We start from the raw sequence: 9,833 nt of genomic DNA on the forward strand, positions 1-9,833 counted from the left end.
TTGTATCTGTATCTGTATCTATAGTTGTATCTGTATCTGTATCTATAGTTGTATCTGTATCTGTATCTATAGTTGTATCTGTATCTGTATCTATAGTTGTATCTATAGCTGTAGCTGCAGCTGTAGTTGTATCTGTATCTGTATCTGTATACGCTGATTGAGGATCAGTATTAGCCTGCATTACTCACCCTCGATGTCTCCACTACCATCTCAGTAGTGGGGTAGCCCGCCCCAGCCTGGTTCCTAGCTTGTATGACGACCGTATACTGTGTTTCTGGCCACAGACCATCCAATATGTAGGGTCCAGCTGCCGAAACAAACATTTACAATCATAATCACGACATCTCCGCATTACAATTACAACTTCCGCACGTCATAAATGTTCCCACCTGAAGAAATATGAGCATACTTGTTGTTAGGTATGCGTGTTTTATAACAGTATTGTGAATCCGTGTTACGTATCCGCGTTTTCTGGTGCACTCCTGACAGCCACCATATTGCTTTCTAGTTAGACAGTAAAACGTTCTTCTACATACGATTTCATGATTCGATTTTACAACGTATCCGTGAAAACCGGCCTACGGTCTCAATACACGAAACACTTGTACACAAAATACATGAAAAAACAATGGCGTACTTGCGCATAAAAACAACAACAACAACAACCCTACTGGCACACGGCCCAGAACAACGTAAATACAGACAATGAGAACATGCGCGGGAAGGACAATGGTAACGAACACTGCCAAGGACACGACCCAGGACAACGCCACGTACGTACGACCAACTAGAACACACTTGCAGAATGAGATACCCCCCTGAAAAAACTATAGGCACAGTAGCTGTTAGGTATGTGTGTTTCATAACAATATTGCACATCTGTGTTATGCATTCGCGTTTTCTGCTGCACCAGCGCCAGCCAACACGACGACGACGAACACTCACCGCTGGGGAATATGTAGATCATGGCGAGATCCCAGATCCCAGGACACGCGTGGAAAGAACAGTGGCAACAAACACTGACAAGAACACGACCCAGGACAACGCCACGTACGTACGAACTACACCGACGAGGACGCACACTCACCGCTGGGGAATATGTAGATCATGGCGAGATCCCAGATCCCAGGACACGCGTGGAAAGAACAGTGGCAACAAACACTGACAAGGACACGACCCAGGACAACGCCACGTACGTACGAACAACACGACGAGGACGCACACTCACCACTGGGGAATATGTAGATCATGGCGAGATCCCAGCTCGCGTCACGTAGCTTGTATTCGACGTGGTATCCGTTTAGCGGCAGGTTTCCCGGGTCGTCCGGCCGCACGATGTCAAAGGTCACCGTCGTCGGTGTCACCAGCGATATCTTCACCGTCGGCGGTCGACGTGGCGCGACTGCAAGAAAGATCACACAGAGATTCTTCTTATATATCTTATAAGATCACATAATGTCTTATTATCTTCAGGGACACATCTAGCAGGTGGAAGAGGGGCAAGGGGGCAGTTTCCCTCCCCCACCCAGAAAAAAGTAGATACATTGTGGGGTCAATCACGGTCACCTTCCCAGAACACACCACGTATGCGGCTTTGTCCCCCCCCCCCCCGGTAAAATGGGTTAGCCTCTCTCTAGCTCCTGATCTCTGATGTTATCACAGCTATATCTCAGATTGTAGAAGCTAGGCTATGTATCGTACGTTAGCTCCGTAAAGCGGCGTTCAGTTGATGGAAGGGCGAGGACTCGTCTAGTAATGCTTCGTCAAGTGCAACTAAATCTGTCGAGGTACCCGCCACGTGAGAATTATTCGAGTTGTCGCGGTAACAAATGGAATCAACTTACTTCCCTCTTTGAGTTCGATGTCCATCGTGTCCTCTCCCTGGCTGTTATACGCGACACACTGGTAGGTTCCAAAGTCAGCTGGGTTTTTCGTGGTTACCTAATAGTAGCAGAGAGACAAGTCATGTGACCCACAAGCGAAGGGCTACTTATACGGACGACTTCTTTTTAACTTGCTGCCTGCTCTCACTGATTATTGTCATGATGTCACACGTGTACCTTGAACCTTATTTAATGTAACGTTTAACATGTAGGAAGAAGGCATGCTGTGGTTACATGCTACACCTGCGCATGCTGTGGTTACATGCTACACCTGTGCATGCTGTGGTTACATGCTACACCTGTGCATGCTGTGGTTACATGCTACACCTGTGCATGCTGTAGTTACATGCTACACCTGTGCATGCTGTAGTTACATGCTACACCTGTGCATGCTGTAGTTACATGCTACACCTGTGCATGCTGTAGTTACATGCTGCACCTGTGCATGCTGGTGGTTAATCGCTACATCCTGTGCATGCTTGTAAGGTTACACCTGTGGCATGCTGTAGTTAGCACCTGTGGCCTGCTGTGGTTACATGCTACCCTGTGAGCATGCTGTAGGTGTACACCTTTGGGCCAAGCTGTAGTTACACCTGTGCATGCTGTAGGAAGGAGACTTGTTGTCATCAAACTCTAGATCTGTTATGTAGTCAAGTAACATTTCACATGTAGGAAGAAATCATCACACACTCAATAATGTAGTTATTAACACACATATTCACTGCACAGCCACGGGTAATTGACGTGGGAAACGACAACGAACCCAGCAGTAATTAAGGAACATGCCACACAGAGAGAAAAAAAAAGGAAAACAATTCAACAGCAACCCGCAAACAAGTACACGTTAATCTGCCCCCCCCCCTCCCTTAAATCCCCCCATCCTCTCACCTCCCCCCTCTCCCTCTCTCTTCTTCCCTCACTTTCCACCACCTTCCAACTTAACTTGTCTATAAACAGATCTTGATTTTCATTCAACTATTCTTATGTCTCTTAACCCTAGCAAGACCATTTTTCTGGACTACAAGTAACGCTTTTTATAACTTCACTAAATGTATACTATATGGTTAATTCTGTGCACTCCGCATACCATGTTTATACTGTTAACTTTTTTCCCATCAACGGTCCGACTATGTAACATTATGACATGCTCTAAAAAATCTTGGTCTTTCCTCTTGACAACTACCTGACAGTATCTACTTGTCCTCCTTTTTAAATGGTACAATACTGGACAAACATATCCCTTATTCGAACACTTGGATGTATCCAATAACCCTCTGGAAAATTTCTTGTGGGAATCGGTTTATGAAAAGGTTTCCACGGAATGCGCGTACGGTTTGGAATGTCTTAAATAGATGGAACGGAAGCTCCATCGGGGACGTAGTATCACAACAATATTTGCAAACAGAAAGGTACACTCATCCATTAACGTAACCAAGCCTAAGGCTGGGAAATAGAGACTGCCTGACCTTAAAAATTAACCAGGCAAAACTACACCATGACTATCACCACACATGCACTGGGCAGTGGCCACTGGCCAAGTGCAATAATTAAGTACAATGGAACACACTGACAGTTCAGAATGCATAGTAAGTTATAATACATCTTAAGGAGCATAAACCAAGCAAATTTTAGCGCTTTGAAATTCACCTGTGAACATTGACATCATACATCCAGGCTGTAAGATTCTAGCAGCAAACCGGCAGTCTATCTTTCTAATCAGTAAACAAATCCATGTGTTAAACCCTCACCCAGATGAAAAAAAAGAAGTTTTCCAATCGCCTTCGTCACACAGTCTTTCAAAAATCTAAATCTGCCCTGTGCCCCATGACCCTTGACCTGTACTCCAATTTCCGGCACAGTGATGGGTTTTCTACCATGATGGTTACACCGATACCACGGCCTAGTCGAGCGTTTAGATTTGTCCGCAATTCTGTTCGCCCTATACCTTAAGTTAGGAGGAATGTTCCCTCTTTACCCATGCTTGACCTTTGACCTTTGACTCCAGCTTTCGACATCTCGCAACTCGTTTTTCGGGTTACACCCTGGCCACGCCCGAATATCGTGACGCGGTATGTTACGTCGGCGTTAGATTTGTCCCAACTGTACGGACGGACGGACCGCTCGCACGACGGAAGGCGCACGGACATCATAGCGATTCCTAAATCTGCATCCGACTTCGTCAGATGAGCTAAAAATCAAGGTTGGGCAGCTCTCCAATCAGAGTGTATTTGATATACCAAGGCGCTCATTCAGATTTTGCAATTACTCAATCCTTGTAGGAACCACGGATGAGATTCCCGAAGCTTATAAAATTGAGAGCACTAGACACATACCCTCTCAAATTATTTTGTGGTGTTTCAGCTACATTGCTGACATTAACCATAAACAAAGGGTGATTAAGGCATAATCGACCATCGATTATGCACAAGTTGACGAATGCTAGAGTCATGGCAACTTTGAGTTACTAATCAGTTACCTTAGCCAAACGCGTATTAGTTTTTGTCCAATATCACTGCTGTTACTAAAAATCTTAATTGAAAATTCCGCATCCAAGAAAGCGGTTTGACAGTTACAACGCCAGTGCGCCGTACCGCGAGAACCGGCGAGGCGGTGTCAATACCACTTTAGTCACGAATTTTTCGCCGTATCTCGTCGTCAGTGATTTGATCCTGTGTAGCGAGTGCGCATTCCGTAACGTTAGGTTTACTCTGGATCGGGAATAAAAATGAATATACGAAGTTCTTGAGATTACCATACATACTAATATGTGGGCAACTAGGCAAATATAACCTAGGCAAACATTTACCGGACGACAATCTATGCCAACACTGTAGCAACGTGCTCACCGCGGAACCGAACTCGATGTTTATTTTTGTTAGTAAATAAATTTAGCGTGTCGGCCAGTTACCATTTACGATTTCAATTAGACCTTTCCTTAGTATAGCAGTGATAATTGGACAACTAATACCGTTTGACTAAAGGAATGTACTTATTAACTGACACAAGTGCAGTTACTGTAGTACGCAACTTTGCATCACGATGGTCGAATTAATGCCTTTAAGATTAGGGTTATTTACGATTACGATGGACGCTCAAGTCGATTCTTGGAGAAAGCGAAGGGTAAATTAAAGTGTGGTTTGCAGATGTTAACAACTATAGTTGCGTGATTGGAAAATGTCGGACGGGGTTGCAGTAATGGGTTAGTCGGCGCAGCGCATTTGATGTAGGTATGGATGAGGAAACTGAGAAACGTTCGAGCGAGTTGTTGCATTGTGCACGGTGTGGTTGCGCGCGGACTTTCTTTGTTAGGCTAAAATGTATAAATGGAAGTCTTGGTTGACGAGGGAAGAGAACCGAGAGTGGTGGAGTCACGCCGATCGTGCCTCGTTGCGCACTGTGGGTTGAGAAACAATAATACTATTGTGCAAAACACAACGGGCTTGGACTTGGAGTTTTCCTTACTCATCGCTAAACACATCACTTTGAACCGGTAACGTCATCTCTCGTACACTTCTACAAAAGAGCAATACCAGAAAATCACCAATCAACATTATTGGAATAATGGAAGGACTCAATTTCCAATCAGAATTAAGCTTATAAAGGTTGCTAAATACTGTTTAGACGGAAGACTGGTTTTTGATCACGCGATTGAAAGATAACGTGTATCGTGGTACAAAATGAACAAACGAGCACCCATTACTTAGCAAAGTCAATTAAAACCAAATTCTACTGCCAAACACGCTACATGGTCACGGTACATTGTTTGCACCTAGGCAACGATATATATACACAAATTCCCCCTAGGATGCAATCACTAAAGACTGTATTAACATGTATTCTGTAAGAAAATCAACAATAAACATACTGTATTGCCTAAAAATCACGAGAGGCATCCAAACCCAACTAGAAGGGCAGTTTGCCAACTACATGTAGGCCCGGCTGTCTCCCCAAATGTGTAAGTATACGAAGTTGTCGCGCTAGTAATAGGGGCCGAGTAATACGCGTAAGGATATATCAAGGTGAAGTGCGTAGTGACCTGGTTTGTACGCGAAGACACACCTCCAAGATGTGTAAGGTAATACCAAGTTTGGTAGCGGGCTAGGTCAATTAGGGGCCGAGTTATGAGCGGGAAGGGAAATTATGACCAGGTCAAGTAAAATCAAGATAAAGTCGCAGTGCCTGGTTTGGTACGCTGCTCACCTTCTCCCAAGATGTGGATAGTATACCAATTTGGTAGCGCTAGGTCATGGGCCGGTTAGGCGGAAGGGAAATATGATCAAGGTAAGTCGCAGTGACCTGGTTTGGCTAACTGCTCCACCTCTCCGCCATGAGTGTAAGTATACCAAGTTGGTAGGCTAGTCAATTAGGCCGGAGTTAGAGAGCGGAGGGAAATAGACAAGGTCAAGGTAAAGGTCAATAAAGGTCGCAGCTGCTGTTGGTACGTTTTCACCCTTCTCCCCAAGATTGTTTAAGATGCAAGTTTTCACGCTAGGTAATAGGGTCGCAGTTAGGTAGAGCGGAGAGGGAAATTCTCACTGCGCGGAGGCTGCTGAACATGAAACATAGAAACCCCCGGGCCGACTTCGTCACGGGGGATAGCAATGACGGGTTTGACATTGCAATCCATTAGATGTAAAATGTAAGAAAGTACATTATAATTACAACATGGCTTTCGCCGCATATTAATTTGGCAAAGAAACAAAAAATCACTTCACAAACAAGGAAAACAAATAAATAATAAGCATCACGACTGGAAAAGCACGAAGAAAACATCTCTTCATATACTTTGCAGAAACCAGTATTAGATTGATATGTGTGAGTATTGGTATCATAACCAATTGCCATTTACTAGCGCTGCAGCCGACAAATATACGCCTTGGTTAGAGACACAAAAAGAAGTCTAGTATTTGACACATGGCAACTTAAAAACTATCATTGGTTTCTAATGTACACACTCATACCTTTAAATGCAATTAAAATAAATTGTTCTGCTTTCTCCACACTGAACGAAAAAGTACTTGCACTCTAATGACATATATTTATTAAATTTTATATTATTTACAGAATAATAATTGGGAAGGAGTGTGACTCAATAACAAGGAAATTCGTCATTACTACCTTATAATACTACGATTAACGGCGAACTCATCCAACTTGAGCTCAAATCGACACAGTACATTCGCCTAGCACGTGCAAAATCGTTCCTCGATATACAGCCCGCAATCGAGAATACAGACTAAAACCGTACGACACAATTTCCATTCTGTTGGGCAGCCAAACTCTACGTGTTTTCGCCGAAATTTAAACAAAAGGCGCTACTAACGCTCGCGAATGCGGTTGCCGCTGGGAGATGCTGCTGATTGTGGTGGGCATCGTACGTGGGGGGCACCAGTTGATGCGGTAACTGCGGATTGCTGTATGTCGGGTCAAAGTTATCCTCGCGAGTGTTGGTCGATGTCAATCTCCCCAGCGTGTCACACGCAATCGCCGAGCGTTAGTAGCTGCCTTGTTAATATTTCGGCCGAAAACACGTAGAGTTTGCTGGCAACGAGAAGAAATCGTGTCGACGCTTTATCGTATCTCCGGATGCGGGGATACAGGAAACTATTTTCGCCGATCTGAGGCGAATCTACTGTGTACGAAAGTTATGACTCAAGTTGATGAGTCCGTAATCGAGTATCTAGGCATAAATGACGAATTTCCCTTCGTGTGATTGACGTATTATCACTCTGAAATATATATGCATATATAATATAGCCAAGTTACTATATATAATATAATATATGCATAAGCTATGAATTACCCTAACAAAGCAAAGAGTCTTGTCCGCACAATGTTGCTTCCAGTTCAATATAGGGGGGGGGATGTGCATTTCATTGCCTCTCAACGATCAACGATACAGCAGGTAGCTCCAGCCTGTGAGCATATCTGTCGGCAGCTGAGGCATGATGTAGGCTTTTACAACCGCATACTACAGAGAGACGACAATAGCACGCAAGGTCATTCACAAGCATTCAGATAATGCCGAGTGCATGCCATATTCCATATGTTAGCAAATACATGCGCGATAAAACCGGTCTTTGTAATTGGGTTTAAAAGTTGCAACTCGGAGCATTATATACGCTCGCATATCTAACTACTATGAGCTTGCAATGGAACATTTATACAACTCATTGTATGCTACTATCATAACTTTTGTTCTCAAATCTAAACGAAATTACAGCGACGACTCGGCTCGATTCATCTAACTCGAGTTCCTTTCTAAGATAAACAAGTTATATGATTCATTATTCGATGTATTCAGTCACAATGTAAATTGTTGTAAACATTCGGTATCTATATTACTTATGCAATCAGGAACAATATGTTTTCGTGCCAGGAATCAATTTGCACTAGTATAGGCACGCTAGTGTGTAGAGCATTAACCCGGCGTCGGGACGGCGAGATTGGTTGAAAATCCCAATGTTTGAGCACTACTCGGATCAATTAGGACTTTGGGATGTTTGCACTGTAGTATCCCAGGTAGGCATATTATAGGCTGTTGGCGTGGCTGAGTGTGGAGTTTATCCATTTAACCAAACAGATCTTCAGTGCAATAATTCAAGAGAGGACACAGGTTTGTACAGATAGGGAAATTTACGAGCACTGGGTGGACTATGGTGTGACGTGTGTAAGACAGAGACACGAGAGGGAACCACAAAATTATGCATGAGAATGCCAATGCCATTCTTCAGATAATAAGCGCTGAAAGGAGGTTCTTTTGGAACAGCCTGTGTGTGAACCCCGCAGCTCTGCCTCCTACAGTGTACAGAAAGAGTACAGCTTATGGCAGGCTCACAGCTATACTAATTAGGCCAATTACAGCAACAACGGTGCCAACCGTGTTGCTCCTACGGCTAGTGATACTGACAGTTGCAGTGAGAGAATCATAGATTATAGGAGTCACTGAACAGCCACTGAGCAATGCGCTTTGGCATGAGAGAAACATAAAATCTAGCACTTAATATAAAAGTTGTGCTTTACACCGACGACACTGCCAGCACGTATACTTAATTGGCATAGAATTCACACACTGACAAACTACATAAAATACTTCTTCTCACTTTGTTAGCATATGCGATGCACTGCTAAGACGCTCCCTACACTTTCAATCTAGTTTCTCACTGGCAACTAAGAATCGAGTTTTAACACTATCCTAACTGAGAGGGGTGGTAGATGCTACATCTGCCGCGCAGGTATGCGTGTTGCTATCAGGTACGACGCCGTTCCCGAAGGAACACTCGTCGGTCAGTCCACATGCAGCCCGTACTGCCGTTCCTAAGGCGTGCTTCGGATATCACCTGAAGAATCGTAATGGATGATGAGCTTTTTTGCAAATTACAATCTAATAGCAGTAATCACAAAACAAAAGCCCCCGAAAAATGGATAGATGCAACCAGGTGTGCATGCAACCAAATAGAATATGCACCTGGACTCATACTGTAACCCGATGACCCCCGAGCACCAGTTTGCTTGACCGACTTAAAGGCCGTTACTCCAGATCTCACTCCCGCCCTCGATCTGCTGCACAGCACAACGCTGTTAAAAACAAGCGGCGGCCGAGCCGTGCCCATGAAGTCAACAAACGCGAACGAGGCCGTTCGTCGTTAACCCCCCGTGACTTCCGTGACATGTCGTAACGAGTTCGCTTGTAGCGTGAATCCAAACTTGACCTGCCGACCTGCAGACTAGAAGCTCCGTCCGGTCGTCGACGTCAACTGTCGCGAACTTCGAGTGCGACGACGTGCTTTGCACCGCGTTGCCAGCTCGGCAGTCTGTACGTGAAACATTCTGAAAATCGCACATCGACAATCAGAAATCTTTACACGTGTCACCGATCATTTTAAATGCGCCTGACCGTTAATGCAGAATCGTTCTGATCATTCCGAAAGAATTGGTGCGAGTATTGCA

General features: G+C 44.3%; 1 protein-coding gene across 1 annotated transcript in view; it reads right to left on the minus strand.

The window, feature by feature from the left end:
• LOC106811385 (fasciclin-2-like) overlaps window positions 1-9,833 on the minus strand; it is a gene marked incomplete at its 3' end in the record, with an annotated part of 23,479 nt that overhangs the window by 6,972 nt on the left and 6,674 nt on the right.

Source organism: Priapulus caudatus, unplaced genomic scaffold (genome assembly GCF_000485595.1).
Source record: "Priapulus caudatus unplaced genomic scaffold, Priapulus_caudatus-5.0.1 Scaffold533, whole genome shotgun sequence".
NCBI lineage: Eukaryota > Metazoa > Priapulida > Priapulimorpha > Priapulimorphida > Priapulidae > Priapulus > Priapulus caudatus.